Source organism: Lutra lutra, chromosome 3, assembly GCF_902655055.1.
Source record: "Lutra lutra chromosome 3, mLutLut1.2, whole genome shotgun sequence".
NCBI classification, from domain to species: domain Eukaryota; kingdom Metazoa; phylum Chordata; class Mammalia; order Carnivora; family Mustelidae; genus Lutra; species Lutra lutra.
The window spans coordinates 199,074,539-199,098,415 of NC_062280.1; positions in this window are offsets into that span (position 1 = coordinate 199,074,539).

Below are 23,877 nucleotides of genomic sequence, written 5' to 3' on the forward strand. Positions count from 1 at the left end.
AAATAAATAAATAAATAAATAAAGCCTGTAAGAAACACACGTGTGAAATTGATGTGAATTGTTTCTGGAAAGATGCACAAGAAACTGAACGCTGGCCCTGGGAGGAAGGGGTGTGCCTGGATGCTGGAGACTGGAAAGATTAATGGAATCATCTTTAAAGTCCAGTAAATGAATACAATATTATTACATAATTAAGTGGCATTTTGAAGCAGTGGGAAAGTGTGTAATCACCTCAAAGACAAAGTTCCAGCCACCAACCCAGAGTTACTGAAGTAAACACCGTACGAGCGCAAGATGTGAACGTGAGTAATGGAACCTTAGAAGTAACAGAAGACAAAAGGGAGGGTCACCAAATCATCTGATTCAGGAAGACCGCTTTCACTCCGACAAAATCTGGAAGCCAGAAAAGGAAAGGTGGACACATTGGACCAACCCCACTCCCCCACTGACTGGTCGGCAACCACCATCACAAACAAAATTAAATGATTATCAGCGAATGAGGAAAAATGCGTGTAACTCCCATAACAGAAAAATGGCTAATACGCTTCATCATATGAATTCCTAAAAATCAGTATTTTAAAAGGCCAGGCATTTCATAGGAAGGTGGGGAAAGTATATGAAGAGGGTATAGGAAAAAACGTAGCTGGTTCTCCAGGGCTCAGACCCACAGCGAGAAGATGCAAACTGGCACGATGCTGAGAGGCAAGTCCTTTATTTCTCAGGGTGGCAAGGATTATTACGAGTAAGGTTTTGCACTCGCGCTGTGTTTGTAAAGGTGAGGAGGAGACAGGCAGTTTGCACGCCACTGCAGGGAGCTTAAGTTGGAACCTCTGGGCGCAAACGTTCGACGAGATTTAAAACATATCTGGTGTCTGGCGAGATTTGAAATGCGTGCAGCCTTCCTCCCGCAGCAACGGCCCCCCGTGCGCGAAACCCTCCGGCGCAGCGTGCCGGGCACAGCACTGCCCGCGAGAGCGCGATCGTGGAAATAACTTCGTGTCTGCGGGGCGGGAAATACACGTGCGCGCCAGCGTGCGGTGAGATGGAAAATGGGGTTCTACGTGGGCCAAAGGAAGCTGTGTCAGTATATACAGAAGAAACAAAAACGACACAAGGAAGTGTATTAGCGCCCTCCTTTGCAGACAGTGTCCTGTACACGCAGATGCGGGCGGGCACTGGGTGCTAGGGCCGTGTCCTTTTCACGGGTCACGCGTCATGTAAACCCTTGTGTTGTCAGGAAACTGTGCTTGTCTCTGGAAAGAAGAAAGGAGAGCCCAGGGACGCAGGTGGTGTCAGGCACACGTTACACAGTCAGAGGATGGGGGCGCCTGGGTGGCTCCGTCAGTAAGCGTCTGCCTTCCGCTCAGGTCGGGAACCCAGCTCCCGGGATCGAGTCCTTGTCCGGAGGGGAACCTGCTTCTCCCTCTCCCACTACTTCTCTCTCTCTCAGATAAATAAATAAATAAATAAAATCTTAAGAAAACAAAGAGTGACACAAACACAGAAGAGTGAAACAAAAGACTTGTGAAATTTTCATTTATTCTTTCCGCAGTGTTTACGAACCCCCACCACGGCTTGCTTGAGTTGAGTGATCGCGTGGAGAGAAGACACACGAAGCTCAAAGCCAAACTAACTTTTCCCTGCGTGGAGACGCTTTTCTGCAAAGCCTGGAGCCCGGACCAGCCTGTGGCTCTGGGATGAGGTTCTGGAGCAGGGAAACGGGCGGCCCCCCGAGAAGCCAGACACCACGCAGGGCTCTGTCGCATGTTGGGAAGCTGATGTGTGGCAGATGGGGCGTATCTGTGCCCCTGCTGGGGGCCACAGGGCTGACACGCGTGGGTTTCCCACCTCGGGCCGGTTCACACGGCAGTCCGCGGGCCAGGCGCCCAGCGACCTTCTGTGGCCCCGTCTCTGCCTGCAGGGGCTTGGGCTCCGGCGTCCGGGAAAGAGAAGCTGCTCCTCCCAGCCTGGGAAGGACCGAAGGCTGGACGAGGTGGTGGTTTGTTGGCCTTGGGTTTGTCTGGTACAAATGCAGGACGGCTGGGGACGGGGTCGTGCTGGTGAACGGAATATTCTAGTTCAGAGGCAGGCTTTCGTGGTGTGCATTAATTGCTAACTTGCAAAGAATGTAACAAAGCACACGATTCGGAAGGCACCTTGGGTCATCAGCAGGAACACGTGGGGTTTATGGGTTTGAGAGACAAAACATTGGTCTGGAGATGGGTCTCCAGCTCAGCCCCCGCCATACACAGCTCGGAGGGGCCCTTTGCCTGGGGCCCCTCTGGGCTCCCACTGACGAGGACCAGACCTCCTCAGTGGGAGGTGCCCAGCGCACCCCCCGGCGGGCCGCCGTCGCTCCAGCAGCCTCACCGCCCAGCGCGCGGCTCCCCGACCTGGATATGGGGGGCCGGGCCGGGCTTTCTGAGCCCGCGGAGACAGGGAAGAGGTGTCCGTCCCGGCCCTGCCCCGGCGCGGGCCTGCTCCCCGGGGAGCTCGACGTTCCCGTTTTTCAGTCGACGGTGTGCCATTCTGTCACTCTGTCTCACGGGAATTAATGCAGTGAGCTAAGGGTTGAGGAAGTGCCCGGAGCCCAGAGCCCGCGGGTACTGAAAACAGGACCTGCCCGGGGGCTTTCTGCCCCCTCGCCCGGGCACCCGCTCACCGTGGGAACAGCAGGGGTGTTTCCTCAGCGCTTTGCCAAAACCTTCCCTTAATCCTCCGCAGTCCGTCCAGGTGGCTCGTCTCCTCCCCGTCCCAGAGGAAAGCGATGTTCCAGGTCGGATGTTCCGGAAGCTCGAGCCCCTGTGTGCAGCCCCGGGGAGTCTCCCGCCCCTGTACCCGCCGAGGGGGCTGCGCACCTGAGAGGGCGTCGGGAAAGGGGTCTTGCTCTTGCAGGTCCGCTCTGACCTTGACACCAGCGGTCAAGGTCAAGCCTTTCCAGCCGCTGCCTCTCACACTGGCCCCAGGGCTGGGGCCTTCAGCAAAACCTGCAAAGCCGGGCTCTCGAGCCCGGGTCTCTGACCAAAGGAGCCGTCTCCCCGGAGCACAGGCTCTGCATCCTGGGGCCTCCCGCTCGTCCGGGCTGCCCCGCCCAGAGTCAGCCCAGCGCCACCATGCCCATGTGGGGCCTGAGCACAGCCAGTCACTAGCCTGTGGTGGGTCCCCTTCCCCTTCGTGGATGCTGGGCCTGCGGGTTCGAACCCGGCTGGCTTATGAAGGCCAGAGTTCCCCTCCCGTCGGCATCCCCGTCGCACGACACCGTGGTCCCTCCAGTCTATTCTGCTCCATTCCTCTCGCTGCCGTCCTCCTCGCTCTGTTATGCTCCTTCCTGTTCTGGGAAGGACTGAGGTGGGCAACCAACCAGGGCCGTTTCCTTCCTCTGGTAGGGAGCCCCTCGGCTCTGAGCTCTGTTCTTTCCTGTGACTCCTGGAGGGCCGGACTCCCTTCGACAGTGCTCCTGCGGCCTCTCCTGTGGGCAAAGAGCAGCTAGAGGGAGCTGGCCTTGGGGAATGTCCAGAATCTGAAACAAAATGGGGCCAGGGCCAAAGGGGAGGGGCCCTTCCAGGTGGGGAGTAGGAGGAGCAGACTGGGGGCCTGGGTGGGGTGCGTCAGGCTGGGGGGCCGAGTCAGCTGGGAGCAGGGGCTCGGAGGTAGGAAGAGACACACGGAGCACTGAGGGAGAGCGACGGCGCTGAGACACACGGAGCGCTGAGGGAGAGCGACGGCGCTGAGACACACGGAGCGCTGAGGGAGAGCGACGGCGCTGAGACACACGGAGCGCTGAGGGAGAGCGACGCCCACCTACCAACGAGCCCCTGACCCTGCTACTCCCCAGTGTTTCTTAGCGGCTGTTGCTTTCCTTTCACTACACACGTTCTCGTCTCTAGAACAAAGTATTTCCAGACGCTGGAAGGCCTCAGGGATCGACTGTCTATCGGTGTGAACCTGAGACTCAGAGACCTTGGGTGACTGGGGTCCCCAGCTTGGCATCTCTGGGACTTGACGGCAGGTCCCCCAGCTCCCGAGACCCGGGAGCTCTGTCCCAATGCCCAGCTGCTCCCCCCACCCCTGCGGGAGGAACGACTTCGACGGGGCGGGACTCATCTCCTTCCGCTGCGTGCAAAGTGCTACAGCTCATGGCTCGAAAGAGCACACACTTCCCACAGTTCCTGTGGGTCGGAAGCCTGGGCCTGGCTTCGTGGGGCGCTGGCCCCTCTGACACTGGGTTTTCTTAGTTTCTCTCTCCCTCGTCCCGCCTCTGACCTCTGGGCATCAGAGGCCTCCTGTTCTTCAGTCCCACGGAAGTTTGCTGCCTCGACGTGCTGGGCTCCCGTGTGGGGACGGCCTTGGGGAGTGTCGGAGGAGGGCCCACGCTCACGGGGCAGTGCGTTATATGTGCACGTATTTTTACGTTATTCGACACCCCACTTCCCGCACGGGACTTCCAGTCGGTTTTTCTTGGGAAGTCTTTAGGGTACGTTGTAATTAAGCGGCCTTCCAGAAAAGTCAAAGGACGGATGGGCTGGTGGGTGCATTGCCTTGGGGATTTCTGTGCTCTTGTTGGTCGAAGGCGGGGAGGCTTTATTTAGGAGGGTCAGGTGTCCATTCCTGTGGCCACAAGAGCGTGAATGTGTCCGTTCTGATTTACCCAAGGGAGAGGATTGCTCTAGGAAATGGCAAAATCACATTCCAGGCCCCATTTTTCAATCTAAACTCACACTTGAAATGAGATTCTCAAGGCAGGGGAGGGGATGACAGAAAAACAAGAAAATTGATCTGCGTGGGAGTGTTTCCACAGACAATTTACACTGAAGACGTGTGACAGGCTCACTCCCCGAGGGCGAAGCTTTGCACAGGGACAGCCCAGACACAGCCACAAGGGCCCACCCACTTCCTGTGCCCTGTTTCCCTGTGTACGTATCCAAAGATGGGATATGGGATTACAACCGAAGAACTATGTCCGAATAAGACAAAGATAGCTGTTATGGCAAGTATAAAATAGGAACGCTAAGCATTAAGAGAACAATGTTTTGTTTTTTCTTTCATGTAATTGTAAACGGTTTTGTTTTCTCTTAGCTGGATCTAGAACAGGGACATGTCCCTGGTTCTCCGGAGGGCCACAGAGATGTGTGTGTGCGGGTGGGTTGGTCCGGTCCTCGAACACAGGGCAGCGCTGACTAGCACCAGGGCCGGCTCCCGCTGGGGGTGCGCAGGGGGAGGTGGTCCCCTCCGCGGGGTCTCCCGGCTCACACCCTGGGGACGGCCTGGAAGCCCCTCACTCTCCAGGTTACTGGAGTTGGCTGCGGTTTTGTTTGGATTCTCACCTGGAATTATCAGTGGCGTCCCCTAATTATCGTGGCCAGATTATTGAGGATTTCTGTGGTTTTAAGGAGTGGTGAGTGTCGGAGGAGGGCCCACGTTCACGGGGGGCCTCACTTTTATTTCCTCAAAAATATGCCCTAGGAGCACTCTGCCTCCAATTCCTGTCCTGGCGCTGGGGGTTAGCAGGTGGCCAGGAAGGGGACGCGGATGGCACTGCTGCCCCCTCCTGGTGGACGCACGCACGGTGACAGCCGTGAAGGACGCCTGGTTCCCCGAGCAGTTCCCCACTGACCAGGCTGAGCCTCAGACGTGGACGCTGGGGCTTTTCGGGAGCAGCTGACTGCTCCGGCGACTCCCTTCTGGACACACGAGTCCACAGCAATGGCGGCACTGGTGCCAGATTTAGGCTGGTTCTGGGGTCTCGCTTCCCCTACTGCATCCCAGGTCTGAAATACTGAGGGAAAATGTGGCTTTACCCGACCTCGTCATCATCTCAGGCACAGTACTCTTCCCACACCGTGTCCTCACTTTCAGTAGAGCGTGTTCATTGATCCGCTCAAAGCCATGACCCCCAAGTCCAGAGGCTGGTTTAGGACGACCTCCTAGCACGATCGTGATTCACGGGGTGCCGGCTAGCGCGGCTTGAACAGTCGAACCCACCAACAGTCATGGTCGGTGGGTGGTATTTCCTCCAAGTCAAGACGGGGAAGCCCAGCCCCAGTGCCAAGACACTAGCCCATGGTCACAGCGCTGCGGGACGCCCTCAGACGGAGCTGCCGGTCCAGGACCCCAGCCACGCACGCTCCTTTGCAACAGCGTGTGACACAAAAGGGCGTCCGGGCTTCTCCAACCTCAGCCCCGAGAGGGAGCTCCGGTCCGCCCGGGGGCCCCTCTCTCCAGCGTGCCCAGGCTGAGGTCGGTCACACTCAGAGGGAGGTCGGCTTTCCAAGTGGTCAGGTTCCCTAAAGGAGTTTTCATGCCAACTGGGACGTGGCTCTGGTGGCTGATCCCTGTGACGGTCCCACCCAGCCGGTGGAGGCTCCGTCTTCCGGGGCAGAGGCCGGCAGGCAGGCTCAGCACCCACCAGAGGGTAACGGCTCCCGTAGCTGGCTTCCCGCCAGGCATCAGGAGACTGCCTCTTCCACTGTGTCCCTGGGGGAAAATGGGGGTCCCAAGGCCAGTGGTGAATGATGTGGGGTTTCGTGATTAATCGATTCAGAAGGGGTGACTTCCAACGCCAGGGCCAGCTGGGTGCATGGCGGGGCCGGGCTGCTGGGCCTTCCCTCATGCACACCTCACTGCCCTCACGCACACCTCACTCTTCCAAGGGAGGGAAGCAAAAGGAGTAACATTTATGAATGTGCCCCCCAAAATTAAATTGTATTTACACGAACCCTATCTTCCTTCCTTTCTTTTAATTAAACCATGCTGTGTAAAGTCCTGGGACCCAATCTAGATGAGCAAATGCACACCTGGGGAAACCGTCTACAGGCCTGACGGGTTGGGGGGTGAGGCTGGGGCGAGGGGCAGCCACCATTCCGGGACACATTTCCCTGGCTCCCACCTTCCGTGCAGGGCATCAGCGGGGACAGCCGGCACCGGGGATATAGTTAGCCTGCCCGGAGCAAGGCAAGGGCTCCTCGAGCTCCTCCCCGACGGTCAGCAGGTGTGTGCGCTGGGCAGAGCAGCAGGTGGTACGCCCCCAGGGTCCCCAGCAAGTTCCTGAAGCCTCAAGCGGGGCCCCACCAACTCCCTTCACCCAGACCGAGGGGTCTGAGGACGGAGGACCCTCCCCTGCGGAGGCACACGGGTCCAGCATGGTCGCCTCCCTGTACGACACCTGGTCTGTGGGAGGACATGCGATGGCAGCTACCGAGGCAAGCCTCGTCCCCCGCAGCCCTGCCCCACAGCCCCCTCCTGCTGGAGACCCTCCAGCCATCACTCCCCCTCTGCTGGTGGACAGCGCGGACCGCTGTCCTCACTCCATGACGGGAAGCCAGTCTCAGGGGACGACACAGCAGCCACTTCACGCAAGGGCTTGAGGTCAGATGGTCTCTGTGCGCCGAGGGGCGTTCTTTGGGACCGCAGGCTCCACGGACCCAGGCGGCCCACTGCCTCACACGTCCTGGTGCCCCAGCATGGGGACAGTGCGGACACACAGTAGGTGCTGGATGAGTAGCTGAGGGTCTGCACACCCTGCGTTCCCCATTTCCTACCGCAGCTTCCAAACCTCCTGCACGATGAGGGCTCCCGAGGGTGGTGCTCCAGAGGGACTTCAGTGCCCCAGACCCTTGGATTCTCTTCTGGCAGTTTCCCAAGGAGAATTTCTCAGGTCGAGAGGGAGAAGGATCAGGTTTGACGGCGCGTGACTGATTGCGTCAATGTCCTCTGCTTCCAGCCGGTTCACCGATCAAGCAGCGCCTCACTCAACGCCTCCCTGACTTGAATCTGGTAGAAAACGCAGCCCGGCCGAGGACGAAGGCTTCAGACCGGACAGCTGTCCGAGTTGCGGTCTCTTCCTGCCGTCCTCCGCACAAAGCCATTGCTGCTGGGCACGAGTTACCCTGGTAGGATTTCTGTCCCTCCTGCCAGCTGCCCTTTACGTCCCTGAGTCCAGGGGATGGTCTGCTGCAGAGACGATGCAGGAACCCGTGCCCCGATTCCACAGAGATCTGATGGACGCCGCCGGCCAGTGTCCATAGAGGAGGCCGGAGCCATGTGTAGCGACCACCACGCAGCGTCGGTCCTGGGTCTGTGAGGAGCCGGGAACACCCGGCCGGGTGGGCGGAGTCCCACCGAGCTCCAGTCGTCACGTTCCTTCCATGGACCCAGCCCCCCCCCACCCTGGCAGAGGGGAGTCCTTGTCCTCGAGCTGCTCCCGTGACCGCGGGTGTCCGTCTCCGGCAGACGGCGGGCTGCCGAGTGGCCGGGCCCGTCGAAGTCTGCAGATTCCACATCTCCTGGGCCCCCACACCGGGCCTGCCACTCGCTGGTCCTCCGAAGTCGGAATGGACGGCCGCCCACACGGATCAACGAAGGGTCCACTTCCCTTCACGTGCTTACCATGAGTTACAGGGAAGATTACCTCCTGACCCCCCCAATCCAGACTGCTTACCCCTCAGACTGAGGGGCCTTCCAGGAATCAGACCCCCCCCCAAGCCCCGGCATGGAGGACGGAGCGGAAAGGAGGGGTCAGGCACGCTCGCGCCGCGGGCCCTGAGCACCGAATTTCACGTTGCACCTGGGACGGGCAGGCGAGCACCCAGCAGGGCCCGGTCGGCAGACGGGAGATGGCGTGCTGCATGCCAGCCCGTGGGTGCCGGGACATGCTTGTGTCCCATGTGATGACCGTGCCTGAAGTCCACCAGTGGGAGTCGCCCAGGGTCAGAACCCCAGGCCGCGGGGTCCAAACCCATCCCACCACTTACAGCGGGGTGATGCTGGGCCAGTTCCTCTCCTCTACGTTCCTGGTCGCTGAGGCCACTGCTTGCTGTTGCTGTAAGGACTGAGCGAGGTCACACGGGGAAACCAGAGAACACAGCACGAACGTCATCGCACAATCCAGAGGCCACAGAACTGTCCGTCCCCTGGGTGCATGAACTGGACTCCGACAGGGTCAGAGAACACCTGAGGCGACACCTGCGTGCTGGGAAGCAGCCCCAAGGAGTTAGCTCGAACTCGGGCACCGGTCGGCCTGCACGGCTCAGCCAGCCCCTGCCTGGGAACATGCCGCTGTGGCCCCGCGTCCTGCCAGCGCTGCACCCCAGGGCCTGGGGCTGAGATGCCCCGAGTCCAGACCCGGTGATGCAGTGGGTCCAGCGGGAATCTTAATGGTATTTAGACCAGGAACTGGCTGGATTGCCTCAACACAAAATCAGGCTGTTTTCGGGTATGAGCATTTTTCTGGAATGTCCTCACAGAGGTCACAGACACACGAATCCGAGGGAGGGCTTTTTCTTTTTACTTCTTCCACTTCTCCGTCTCCCAAGCCTGATGACCTCACCCACCATAGTGGGTTGAATAGTGTCCCCGTCAAGGTCATGTGTGCCCAGAACTCGGGATATGACAGCCGTAACCGGTGAAGGTGAGGTCGCGGTGTGTATCACGGGCTGGAGACCCAGTGACGACTGTCCCCAGAAGAGGAGAGGACGCAGAGGGGAGACGGCCATGGGACGGTGGAGGCAGAGATGGGATGACTGTGTCTGCAAGCCAAGGACACCAAGGAGCCCCGGGGCCACCGGGTGCTAGTGAGGCAGGAAGGAGCCCAGAGGTGTCAGACGGAGCTGGACGCTGCAACCCTGTGGTCTCGGAAATCTGGCCGCGGGGCCGAGAGCATGGATCCTGGTTGTCGGAGCCACCCGCTGGCGGGGCTTTGCTATGTGCCGGGGCATGGGGACACCCACAAGTACCTGTCAGTGGGTCGTAAAGGACCAGAGTCACCTGCTGCGCGCTCTGCTGCCCCGTGTCCCCTCCTCGGGCCTCCCCGGGGCTGGGTTAGGCAGGACGGAGGCCACTGGCTTCTATGCGTCCCTCGCCCGCTGGGATGGTGTGGCAGTTGCCACGGCAGCCCTGCCGTCTGTATGCTGGACAGTCGTCTCTCTTTCAATGACAGAGTGAATGAACCAAGGCTTTGAGGCCACAGATAACTTCCTGGCAGGGGCGACGAGGGAGCGGGAGGCACATGGGAACAGGTGGCTCAGAGGTCTGCTGGGCCCCCGCCATCCCGGGCTGCTGCAGGACGGGGGCTCCCCCAGACAGAGAGCCTTGCCGGCTCGCAGGCTGGACACTGCTCTCTCCGTGACCTGGTGGCACCTCTCAGCCTGAACGAAGTGCCAGGTAGCTAACCGCCTGCTGAGCGGGACAGAGAGCTTCGGGGGTCCCGAAGGGCACCCCAGACACGCATGGGGGAGCACCCCATGTCCCTTACTTCCGGTGGGGCCCCGGTGCCCCCACCTCACACCCCTGCTAAGGCCCCTTTCCCAGCCTTCCTCACTGCGCAGCGCAGCCCGGCACGCAGCCAGACTCTGTCACCGGCCCGTGCCATCCCCACCCCTACCCCCCGCTATGGGAGGCTCTGTGTCCCCTCCACCCAGAGACAAGGGGCTCCCGCTGTCCTCCTCTCTTCAGGTGCTGTCACCAGGCTCCACGAAGTGCCTCCTGCAACATCGTCCTCCTGGTCTGCAGCAGCGGCCACTGTGTACAACCAGCTTCTCTCTGACTCATGGACACGGGGGACAGCCTGGTGTCCTGGCCCTGCGCAGTGGGACCGCCTGAACACCTGGCCTCCCGGGCACCTGAGCCGCAGATGGGCCGCAGATGGGCCGCAGACGGCCAGGTGGTGGGGCTGAGCCACTGGGGACACAGCAAGGGGAGAGAGGGCGCAATCCAGAGGCCGTGAGGGCTGGCCTCCCCGAGGGGCTGTCCCCACCAAGCGTGTGTTTGTTCCCTGTAGGAACCTGCTGGAATTGGGCTCTGGGGCCTGAGGAGTCCCCTGACCACAAGGGACATCTCTTCCCGCCCCGGGGTCCGGGTGCAAGGGGGCGACGGAGGGCCGGGCTGGGGGAGCGGAGCAGGGTACCCACATGAACCAGCAGGACGGCCCTGAGACAAGAAGGGGGACAGCTTCTGGGGGAGGAAGGACAGGCAGGCGTGGCAAAGGTGCTGGGTCTGGGGGACAGAAGAGAGGTTTCTGTCCGAGTGGGGGTCTGGACGCGGACAGCTTCCGCTGTGATGGAGAAAGGGCCCCCCTCTGGCACTCTGGGGGTGCGCTGCGAGGTGCTGCTGCCAGGGGGCGGGACCTGCAGACGGGGCCTTCGCAGCGCGAGCACGTAAAGATGGGATCAGCAGGAAGGGCCCTAAGACTGGTCCTTGGAAGAGGGACAGGCTGTGCGAGGACAGAGCCACGGGGACAACGCCCTGGGGAGGCGTCGGAAGACGTCGGTGTGATGCACCGACAAGACGAGGAACCCCAGGAGCACTGGTGACCCCCAGAAGCCGGAGGAGGTGAGGGAGCACTGGACTGCGGCTCAGCAGGGGCCCGGCCCCGTGACACCTTGGTGTCCCACCACTGCCTGCAGCGCTGAGCCGGGGACCGGGGCTGGCGGGGGCGTGCGGTGTGCACACGCCCCGGGAAGCCAGAGCAGCTCCAGCTGGGCGCTGAGCCAAAGCACAGGAACCGAGGCCTCCAGCGGGCAGGGGCGAGGCCCCCCAGATCCTGTAGCCCCCGAGCCGGAGGGCGCTGTTCCTCTCTGGCATCAACGGCGGCCGAACCGTGAGCACCCGCTTCCCCGCCACGCTGCCAGCTCGGCTCGGGGCCGTTGGGGGCTGGGGCAGGCCGGGCTCCCGGCAGGACGCTCGGAACCGGATTCTTCCGGACACTCCCACCCTGGGCCTGCGGCAGGCGCTGGCTTTGGTATGACGGTCCAACGCCAGGATTTGGCCCCTTGTTTCTCTGGCTTCAGTGTGACGGGTGCCCTGGCACGGGGCAGGGCGTCCCGTCCTCGGGGCGTCCGTGTGGGAGGGGCACCGTGGACGGCGGCATGAGCAGGGCCAGAGCACGGGGGCGGGGGGGTGGCTGTCTCCTCCTGTCCCTCGCCGGAGGGGAGTCAGCTGGCAGCCGTGTGCCTGGCACCGATGGGAGGCCCTCAGGCCAGCCGGGGAGTCTCACGTTGCCTGGGACACCGTCAGGGACCAGTGTTGGGGGGCAGGCGACAGCTCGACCTGACAACATTCCCTCATGTGTCGTCAGTCCTCACGGACACCGCCAGGGTCCCGGGGAGGGGCACAGACACATGTGCTTCCCACGGGCCCCACCAGGGGACACTTTAGTAGCTCTGATCTCAAACGCGCTCAGTGATATTCCGCAAGGACGTGTTACCCATGAAAAACCTGTGGGCAGTGACTGGAAGCCGTCGTGCACCGGGTGGGTCACTTGGCCACGCTGAGCTAGAGCAGACGCAGAGTGCTGTGCGGCCGGCCACACTGTCTGCGCCTCCGCAGGTTCCGGAGCTGCTTCCTGAAGGATCCGAGAACCCAAATGAAGGGGAGAAGGCGAGAACATCTATTTAAACCAGATCTGCAGCTCAGGTCCCAGAGCGAATGAATAGCTCCGGTGACTCGGTGTTTCGGGCCCGAGCCCCCCACGCTGTTTCACCAGCGGCTTCTCTGACGCACGTGTGGGGCATTTTGCCAGAAACATCTATAGCCCGAGATCCAACGGCAGCGGCTCAATCCCATCAGCAGCCTCACGGTGAAGAACAGGAATCTCGATGAGGACGTGAAAAACGGTTCCGAATTCCAAGTCCTCTGTGCCGGATCTAAAGCTTATTGGACGTTTTTCTTTAAAGATGAGGTAATTCCAGATACTGGGGGAGCTGCCTGGGCTGGTCTCACCATGGGATCTCAGAGGCCTCTGGGCCCGGCGAGCGGGGGCCAGCCCGAGGACGCTGCTTCTTGGCTGTGTGTGTGCTGTGGGTCTGTGCGCGTCTCCTGTGTTGTGTGCGGAGGTCTTGTGTGTCGTGTGTATGTCCTGTGTCTAAGGGTGGGTTGTGTGTCTGTGTGTGTGCTGTGTGTCTCCTGTAGGCCTCATGTGCTGTGTCGTGTATCCAGTATGTTGTGTGTCTGTGTGTGTGTCTTGTGCACGCATGCTGTGTGTAGGTCTCGTGTGTTGTGTGTCTTATGTGTTTTATGTGTTGTCTTATGTGTGTGTTGTATCTGTGAATGCTGCGTATCTGCATGTTGTGCACCTAGTGTGTCGTGTGTCTGTGTGTGTCTTACGTGTTGTGTGTACGTGTGCTGTGGGTGTGTGTGTGTGCACACACGCATCTCAGTCCGGCTGGGTTACAGGCACAGAGGCTGCCAGGGTAGGAAGGGCAGAAACTTGTTTTTTTTTTTTTTTTTTTTTTTTTCTTTTTAAAGATTTATTTATTTGACAGAGATCACAAGTAGGCAGAGAGGCAGGCAGAGAGAGAGGGGGAAGCAGGCTCCCTGCTGAGCAGAGAGCCCGACACGGGACTCGATCCCAGGACCCTGAGATCATGACCTGAGCCGAAGGCAGAGGCTTAACCCACGGAGCCACCCAGGCACCCAGAAACTTGTTTTTTTTTTTTTTTTTTTTTTAAGATTTTATTTATTTATTTGAGAGAGAGACAGTGAGAGAGAGCATGAGCGAGGAGAAGGTCAGAGGGAGAAGCAGACTCCCCATGGAGCTAGGAGCCCGATGCGGGACTCGATCCCGGGACTCCAGGATCATGACCTGAGCCGAAGGCAGTCGTCCAACCAACTGAGCCACCCAGGTGTCCCAAAACTTGGGTTTTTAATCATCATAAGAGCAGTGCTCCTTGTGGACAACAGGGCCCAGTGGGCCGGATGGTGGAATGTTGTAGCGGTGCCCATGCGAACGCAAACATGGGCCACACTAGAGCCCATGCCCGCCATCCCTAGCCTCCCGCCACGGCCTCTTCCTGGTGGAGGAGTCTGGGGGGACAGGAGACTGAGCAGAGACCATGGACACCTATTTCCCACCACTAAGGGTCAACCTTCGATGGAAAGTCACGCGGGATAAACAGCTGCAGGGACTTGGTGTTCCAAGGATTTGGAGTCCCACGACTCGACTTCATGACGACTTTGGTTTCCACAAATGATAACAGGCTCTGTGTTAGCCCCTCATACTTCTGTCCACCCACCCATCCATCCGTCCTGCTTCACGGCAGAATGGGACCTCTAGAGCCAGACAGAATTTGGGTTACCAAGTAGACAGCGAGTTCCACCTGGGGTCCCGTGTGACACAGGGTCCTGCTGCTTGGCCACTGGGGCAGGTGCCTCTGAAGGACCAGCCGGGAGCCCGGTCCTTGTTCTCCAGGCGCCGGCCTGACACCAGGCCTCTGGCTATTCTGGGGGACCTGCCTTGAACTGGTTACGAGCAGAAAGAAGAGGTAAGCCGGCCTGTAGTCTGCCACGGGATGCCCGAGGGCACACAGCCATGAGCATCTCCCCAGCTGCGCGGCCCGAGGTCTCTCTCAGGTCTTTCTTTACACCCAGTGTCAGCTGCCACGCTGACGACAGTAGGCAGTGCGCTTAGAGGTATGTCTGATTGCCCTTGCTTTGTCTTGTTTCAAGATTTTATTTTTAAGGAACCTCTACATGCCTTGTGGGGCTTGAACTCACAGCCCTGAGATCAAGAGTCGTACGCTCCTGACTGAGCCCGCCAGGAGCCCTGAGTTCCCTAGTTTTTAAGGCCTTTGATGTGTGGGGTGTCCCTTCTGTCTCCTTCCCCCTGCTAACCTCTCTCCCCTTGAGATGTCAGTGTGCCCTGCGTCCCGAACCCCCCCCGGGACACGCAGTCGTACATACACACACATGCACACACACGTGCACAGTATGTCACCATTCTGGCCACCGTCCCAGCCAGCTGAGGAGCTGGAGGTGACATCAGCCTCCTCTCACACCTCCCCTCATCTTCCACCTCTCGTCAGCTGCACGCCTGCGTTGGTCCCCCGGTTCGCTAACTCACTGTCGTGACGGCCCCTTCACTCCCAGGTCTTACCCTCCTCCCTCTCTCCGCAGTCTGGGCTCTGGTGAGCACGTCTGCCTTCCCCAAACCCCTGTTGTGGTGTCCCACCTGCTCCCCCTCCCAGGCCCCCCAACATCTGCTTATGTTGTCCCACCGGACGCCCCCGCCCGGCTGCCCTGCCTCTGCTGTCCTTCAAGTGACACTCGTCCCCTCCTTTGTCCACACGCCGTCTCCCAGGGTGAACGCGCCCATGCCCATCACCCGCCAGGACTCACAACACAGCAATCTCCCTGCCTTCTGAGAACCTCCTGGAGTCCCGACTAAAACACTCGTGTCCTCAGCTGTCGCCCGGACATCTTCGCCGACGGCAGCACGCGCGAGCCCGTGGTGAGGAGCGGTCGCAGACGGAGCACCTGCGAAGCCACCGCCCTGGGCAGGAAATGGCACCGCCCTGTCTTCCCTCCCCGTCCCTCAACTTAGATCAAACAAAACACGATTATTTTTATGAGACAAAGATATACGAAAGAAAGAAAAGACCGGGCGGATGCAAACAGCCGAAAAGCAGGCAAGCAGAGTGTGAGGCTCCGGGGGGGCTAACGGGAAGCCTATGATGCCCTCCGTGCAGGTGGTTTGGGGGCGTAGTGGCAGGACTGTCCCCAGGCCGGCCGGGGTTTCGGGGGTGGCATACCACAGGGCTGCTCTTCCGCCAGCTTTGAAAGCGCTGGACCCAGAGGAGAGGGTGGGCGGAAGGTCACCGTGAGAGGTGAAGCCCCGGAAAGGAATGAAGGTGGGGCTTCTGGCCTCCCATCTGCCCAGCCCTCCGCTGGCTGGGACTGACCCCAGGCCAGCCCGTGGCTCTGCCTTCCAGAGACCGAGGTGGGGGGTCGCAGGTGGCTGTCCAGGCCTCAGCTGTGCAAAGGGGTGTGTTGTAAAATGAAACAGAACAGTCCGCTTACAGACATAAGCGGTCAAGGCACCAAAACCCACAGAAGGCAAACCCATCAAAGATACGAGGAGAGTGTGTTCGAACCCCAGTCCCACTCCACCACTGTGGAACCTGACCAGTCAAGAAGGAAACGAACAGACATTCAGAATTCAAGTAAGAATTAAGTGTGTGCGGGCGTTATACATTCTTTCCCTGTGATGACAGAAATTTCCCCCAAGTTTTTCATGTTCTTGATACTCCTGGGTGCCAGGAGTTTTTCACAAATTTTAAGATGTAGAGTTTTTACAGATCACACCGCCTGATCTAGAAATTAATAATAAGAGGGCAAAAACATTTACTCACTTGGAAATTTGAAAAAAACTTTGAAAAATGATTCTTAGGGGCGCCTGGCTGGCTCAGATGGTTAAGTGTCTACCTTCGGCTCAGGTCATGATCTCCAGGTCATGGGATCGAGCCCGAGGTCGGGCTCGTGGAGCGACTGCTTGTCCTCTCGCCTCTCCTCCCTGCGCTTCTGCTCTGTCTCTGTTTCTCTCTCTCTCTCTCAAATGAGTAAATAAAATCTTAAAAAAATTTTTTTAAATGAAAAATGATTCTCAGATCAAAAGACATATAACTTGTGACTAGTGACGTAGAAGTAAAAAAAGTAAGCACATTTTGCCCTAAAACTTCTAAGAGGGAGTTAAAGTCATGGCCAGAGGAAAACGGATAGTTTTACCCATAATTACGTTCGTCGTTGAGCAAGAAAGTTGATGCACAGGGGACAGTGGCCTGAAGAGCCTGAAAGCCATGAGTCGTGCGGCGAGGACCACAATTCTCACCCCATGAGAGATGCAGCTGCCAAAGCCAGACGTCTCTGCAAGTGATTTTAGCAAATTACCAGAGAACACATAATCCCTATTACACAAACAGAGAAAAATAGAGGCAAACTACCCATCGTTTCCTAAAGCCTTCCCTACAACCTAATACAGATCCCCCATGTGCAGCGGGTCACAGACGCTCCTCCTGGCTGAGTTCGGACGCGAGGACACCGGCGAGAAGACGGACCCAGCAGCACAGCGGAAACATCAGCTTCAGCCAAGCTGCATGGGCCCCAGGGACAGGGACCTGCTTCACGGGGACAGACCCCCACCCCCACCTCATGCCGTCCAGCAGGCCACAGCGGAAAGTCACGGGACCTTATCACGCTGTGACGAAAGGCACTGGGTAAAATCTAGTGCGAGCTCGATGTAAACAGAAATGGAAGCAAACCGTAGAGAAGGCAGTGAGGGCTGTTCCCCGAGCGCAAACATAGACGCGCTCTCACGTAAGCCAACTCCAGAGCCAGCGAGGGCAGAACAGCTTAGAAATTCCCGTTCCGTAATACTGTCTCTGACATGCCAAAGCAAGAAAGCCGGGAAACAGAGTATATCAGTATGCCAAAAAAGCCAAACGAGCATTAGTTTCAATTTTTTAAGGGGCTAAGGTTTAATACGGTTTTTTCTAGCTTTATTGAGGTATAATCGATGTGTAAAAATGCACATAATTAAGGCGTACAGCTTGGTGACTTGGACATAGGCACATTCCTCTTACCATCACCACAATCTCCGTAACAAATACATCCACCTTCTTAGAAAGTCTCCTTGTGTATCTTCTTTTCTTTTTTGTTTTGTTAATAATAAGTAACAGGAAAGTTACTTCCGTAACACATTTTTAAGTGCACAATCCCTTATTGTTAGTCTCTGGGATTTGCTTGTCTTGAGTACCGAGCTCCGTTCCCCTGAAACCACTCCTCCCCGCCGCACGCGTCCCGCGCCCTGCCCCCCAGCTTCGGGGGTCTATTTCTCGCTTCGTCTGCGGGCCTCCAGCACACCCGCACTGTGGCCGGCGGGAGGAGCCCCTCCTTTGCCAGGCTGAAAACCGTCCCAGCGGGCGTGGTGCCGCACTGTCTCCGTCCGCTCGTGGGTCAACGGACATCTGGGCTGTTTCCACTTCCCGGCTACCATGAATAACACTGGAATGAACGTGCGGGTGCAGATGCGTCTTCGAGATCCTGATCTCCTTTCCTTTGGATACACACACAGCAGTAGGATTGCTGGGTAAGCCAGCTCTTTTTTTAATTTTTTGAGGACACTCTGTACAGTTTACTCTAGCGCCTGTACCATTTCATACCCCTGTCAACAGTGTATGAAGGTTCCAATGTCTCCACTCCTTGCCAACACTTTTAAGAAAATTAATCTTTATTATTCTTTTTAGTGAGAGAGTGTGTGCACCTGCAAGCAGGGGGCGGGGGCAGAGGAAGAGGGAGAGAGAGAATCTCAAGCAGATTCCCCACTGACCGCAGGGCCTGACCCGGGACTCGATCTCACCACTCGAAGTTTGTGATCTGAGCCGAAACCAAGAGTGCGACGGTTAACTGTGCCACCCCGGTCCCGCCTCCCGTCTCTTTTTAATAATAGTCACCCTGAAGGTGAGGTGAGATCTCATTGGGGTTTTGATTTGCTTCTCCTGACGATCAGTGAAAAACTTTGGGCGTCTTTTCATGTACCTGTTGGCCGCCTGTATGTCTTCTTTGGAGAAATGTCTATCAGGTCCTTTTCCCATTTCTTAATGGGGCTATTGGTGATTTTGTTACTGAGTTGGAGGAGTTCCTTACGTGTTGTGGCAGCTGTCCTCTCCTCACATACATGGTTCGCAAGCATTTCTCGCCCAGCCTGGGTGCCGCCTTCGCACTGGGCGTGTGCTTTGCTGTGAGCTTTTTGGTTAGAAGCGTAGCGCTCGCTCCTCCCTTCTTGCTTCTGGCCTGGATCCGAGGAATCACTGCTGACGCCTGTGTCAAGCGGACCTTCCCCTTTGTTTCCTTCTAGGACTTCCCCGGTTTTATATTCTACACCTAAGTCTTTGATCCACTCTGAGTGTAAAATATTTGCGCCTAGTCTAGGACAAGGTATAAATAGAAAATTTAAAAGCCCAAGCAAAAAAGCGCTGGGAGAATTCAGCAAGATGACAGGAGACACATTTACTCAATAAAAAATGCTTTTACGTTGACATTGTTTGAAATGGAGGGAAAATAACACTCCGGGTAGCGGCGAAGACGGAGAAAGAGCTGAGAGTAAGCGCAGCGCATGTCCACGTGGTGCGTGTGAGCAGCGGCATGGCCGGGACCCACACGCAGGGGGGACAATGACACGAAAATGCCGGCTGTTCTCGCACTGATACACACACGCGCGGATCCTGACCGTGAGCAGGAAGAACCTCACGAGTAGAACAAGAGCGTCGCAGAAAACCAACAGCGGAAACAGGCTCGAACACCGCAGCGGGGACGCCTGGGGGCTCGGTCTGCTGAGCGTCTGACTCTGGGTTTCAGCTCAGGTCGTGATCTCGCGGTCGTGGGATCGAGCCCCGTGTTGGGCTCCATGCTCAGTGGGGCGTCTGCTTGAGAGTCCTTCTTCCTCTCCCTCCTGCTCACACACACTCTCTCCCTCAAGTAAATAAATAAAATCTTTTTTTATTTTTTAAATTATTTTTAAAGATTTTATTTATATTTGAGAGAGAGAGAGTGAGAGAAGAGCATGAGAGGAGGGAAGGTCAGACGGACACGTGGACTCCTGGTGGAGCTGGGAGCCTGATTCGGGACTCGATCTCAGGACTCCAGGATTGTGACCTGAGTTGAAGGCAGTGGCTTAACCAACTGAGCCACCCAAGCGCCCCAATAAATAAAATCTTTAAAAAAAAACAAACACAGGGCGCCTGGGTGGCTCAGTTGGTTAAGCATCTGCTTTTGGCTCAGGTCATGATCGGGGTCCTGGGATCGAGCCCCGCATTGGGCTCTCTGCTCAGCAGGGAGCCTGCTCCCCACCACCCCGCCTGTCTCTCTGCCTACTTCTGATCTTTATCAAATAAATTAAAAAAAACCACCACAGTTGCATGAACAGAGGAATAGAACCTACAGGTCTTTCCAAGTACAGAGAGGAATTTGCTATATGATAAAGGTAACACTTGAACACGGTGAGATGCAGCCGTGCAATAAATATTGCGGGGAGGCAGGACTTACATATTTAGAAGAAAATATACATCATTGGTGGCCAAAGGCCAAGATATTATAAGTAATTAACAACTATATGTAAAAAGATCAGAAAATAACTAAAAGACTATCCAGCAGAATATTTTTGAAATCCTGTGGTTGGGAATGCAGTTTTATATAAGAGATTAAATTCAGAAACCATCAAAGAGGAGACAACCGATCTGACAACGACACTTGAATGCCCTTCCTGTCCTCCACCACGGCACAGGATCAAGGTGAAAAGGAGGAGCCCACGCGGGAACTTGGGCTCTGCAAGCTCGGTGTCTGGTCTGCGTGCGGGGCTGCGCCGGGCTACACCTGTGACCTCCAGGGCTGGATCCGCCGCAGGTCCTTTGGCAGCAGGAGAGAGGAGACTGCTCTCCACAGAACAGTCCGCAGGGCAACGGCAGGAGAGATCCGGGTAGAGGTCTAAAGGTGCGGGAGTATGAGTTGAGAAAATTTAGTTCTCTGATACTGCAAACTGGTTTTGGGAGCCAGGACACTTGGATCTGGGGATCAAATGTACCCCAAGCATTGGTATCTGCAGTCTCAAGTTCTGTGTGGGTGCTGGCTGGGCCAGAAACAGAACCAGCAAAGAGGGGGTCCAGCGCTGGTTCCAGCAGGCGTCTGACGGGATCGTCCTCCCTAGCAGATAAATTCCCGTTTCTAGCCAAAAGGCCAATAAAAAATTTTCAGTGAAATGTGATAAAAGACACTAGAACAAAATTTAAAAACAAGGGACAGAAAGACAAAATGACAGGGCATGCGTGCAGAAGGGCTGACGGTGTACAGAACCTTATATAGATCAATAAAAGGCCGATCCGGAGAAGAATAGGTAGAGCAAAGAAGTCACAGAAAAGGAACTTAAATGACCAGTAAGCGCATGGGAGATTGTAACGAAATTTCTCTGCGCTGAAACCAGCTCAAAGTTACGGTCACGTCCTTGTTTAAGTCAGGCTGAAAATATCTTGTCCTATAAAAAATACCGAAACTTTAGGAAACCGATCCTCAATGCTCTGTACTTGGAGAGATGTCGTGCTGTGGCCCACTTGCCCCGATCCACGTTCCCTGACCTTTTCCGCGCCATTGCATCCGACGGGCACTAGCGACCTCCTTCAGTTCTAAAACTTGCGCATCTTTATTCAGTGTGCACCCTGGGCAGCTGCGCTATCCCAGCTCCATAAGGGTACACTTCTGACTTCGGCAGAAGCACTTTCTATCACCTACCACGGATAAGTTTCAGAGGAAATGTTCACTTCTTCCCGTATAGAAAGTCAAAGCAGGGCAGGAATGGGGTTGGAGACGTCCCACATGAGGGGGAATGTGTCTTCAGCAAATTTTTTTTTTCAAAGATTTTATTCATTTATTTGAGAGAGAATGAGAGTGAGAGAGAAAACATGAGAGGAGAGAGGGTCGGAGGGAGAAGCAGACTCCCTGCTGAGCAGGCAGCCCGATGTGGGACTCGATCCCAGGACCCCAGGATCGTCACCGGAGCTGAAGGCAGTTGCTTAACCGACTGAGCCACCCAGGAGCCCCACCTTCAGCAAATTTGATGGTGTAGCTTCAACCGCATTTTGAATTCTTTTTTAGGTGTCTGTGCTTGTCCACAGGCTGCCTCTCTCAAGGTGACACAAATGACTCCCTTTCCAGTTTCAAGAACAGCCACGAAGACGTAAATAGGACTGTTCCGCTCAAACTCCGCGCACGGTCAGGGAGCCCACCTGGTCAAGCTGGTTTCCAGGACTGGCGTCCGAAGTGCTTCAGCAGATGACGCAGTGAGTGGCAGGCAGGACAGCCATGGGCATGTGCAGCAAGTCAGGGACCCACAGTGGCCCCACGGCTTTCTGGGTGGCCCCCTTCTTCGTGATGGCGAGGACACCCCCACTGCTGGGTCAAGACCCAAGTCCTTGACTCTGTCCCTGGAAGCAAATTCTCTTGGCTCCATCTGGCCCCAGATTTCCTATGAAACACTACTTCTTCTGCCGTCTTGTTCCCATCCCCTGCGCAGTTTTTGGTATCTCTTTAAAAGAGATTTCTTTTATGACTTGGCTCTATACATGTTTTTCATTAGACTGATGAGCCTGTCATGTTTGGGGAGGAATGAGAAACTCTCAGCCTGTTTTAAACCTTCAACACTTGTGATCTGCTATTACCCGAGTCACCAGATTTCAACGACAGACAGCACAGGTGCATGGTGGGCGGCTCCGGGTTCCTGGCACCTGAGAAAGGAAGACTCAGCTATCGGCCTCTTAGAGGACCCGCAACCACAAAACTAGCCTTTGTTTAAAACGGCCTTCTTCAGGTGACTAAGGTCAGCTCCCCGCCCCTGTCCCCAGGCCCTCCCCCGCACAAACCCGTAAGCCAGTGGTGTGCCAGAGTGTACACTCTGTCTCCCTCGCGGAGAAGAAGCTGGTTGTGAGCGTCAGGAACCCTGCAGACACAAGCTACGATCCGATGACTTGACTTCCAGGATTCTATCTTAAGGAGGCAGTACAGAATCTGGAGGAAACCACACATTCCAAGATAGAAATGTTTCATTATTTATGCAAAAAGATGGGGCTGTCCAGCCTCCCGTCCCGTCTCAGCAGCGTCCAGGCCTACCCTCCTACTAGGGACCTGGGTCACACATCAAGGCAGTAAGACGGCCTCTGACGCGTGACAGTTCTACTGCGCGAGGGTGCGAGCGCGATCCACGTCCACGAGAGGCCGGCCTGGCTCTGAACACGGCTCTTGGCCTGGGCTGGCAGGCTGTGGTTCTATCCTCTCTGGTGACGCTGGGCGGCGGCCTCGCACCCACACAGCCGTGTGCTCACGAGGACAAACAGCTCTTTTCTCCGCATACGACAGTTTCCAGCACAGAGGTGTCCCACGCCTTACTGTCAGATCGGCTTTGTGCCGACTGCTGGCTGATGTGGGCTCTGAGCACACACGGCGTGGGGCCGGTTAGTTGTGTGAAAGGCATTTGTGGCTTTCCGATTTTCCCCATCGGGATGAGATGTCCACAAACCATTAAGTCATCTCCCCTGCACTGCTGTGCTCACAAGCCTGTCAGTCCATTTCCCCCTCGGATTGTCCTTGGCTCACGATGCGGTTACAGCCAATCTTTTTTTAGATTTTATTTATTTATTTGACACAGACAGAGATCACAAGTAGGCAGAGAGGCAGGCAGAGAGAGAGGGAAGCAGGCTCCCCGCTGAGCAGAGAGCCCGATTCGGGGCTCGATCCCAGGACCCTGAGACCATGACCTGAGCCGAAGGCAGAGGCTTTAACCCCTGAGCCACCCGGGCGCCCCTCAGCCAACATTTTGTAACAACAAAAGATACCGCGGCCACCACTGTCGTTCGTGCAGCTTGCATGCGCCTGTGAGTATTTCCGCAGAAATCTCCCGGACGGGGCCGAGGTTCAAGGTTCTGAACGTGTCAGCTGGTAACGGGGGACACTCTGTTGTGAAAGCGATGAACTTGCAGCCCTGCCCCCGCCAGAGCGAGCCCTTCCCGCACCTGTGAACACCACGCGGCCGGACGTCTACACGGATCCAATGATTTTTAATATTTAACAAGCTCACGTGTGTGGCTGGTGGGTAGGTAAGAACACGGACCCTCCACCCCTCCCCTGCCTCCCAGACACCTTATCACCATTCCGCTTCTTACTTCCACAGAAAGGTGGGTCTTTGATGGTCTTTATCTCTGTATCTTGGTTTGTCAGGGTCAGACCGGAGCTCCTGTCGCCCAGACGAGTGCTTCCCCGTCGCCAGCACTCTGCGGCCCTTCCCCTGCCAGATGGCGTCTTCCCTTCTCTCTCTCAGTCACTCTGGCGGACACGCTGGTGCTCTCTTAACCGCCCTCCCCCGACCCCGCTCAGCAGAGGGACTCTGGACACCACATGCTGGGGCTGGCAGGCAGGTGCATGCGAGGGAGGTGACTGGGGGCCTGGACCCCATGACACTGAGGAGCAATCGTGCCCGTCCTGGGCCACCTTCTCTCAGACTTGTTTTACAGGAGAGAGAAACAAACCTCTGTTTCAAGATTATTTTATTTATTTGGGGAGAGGCGGGGCAGA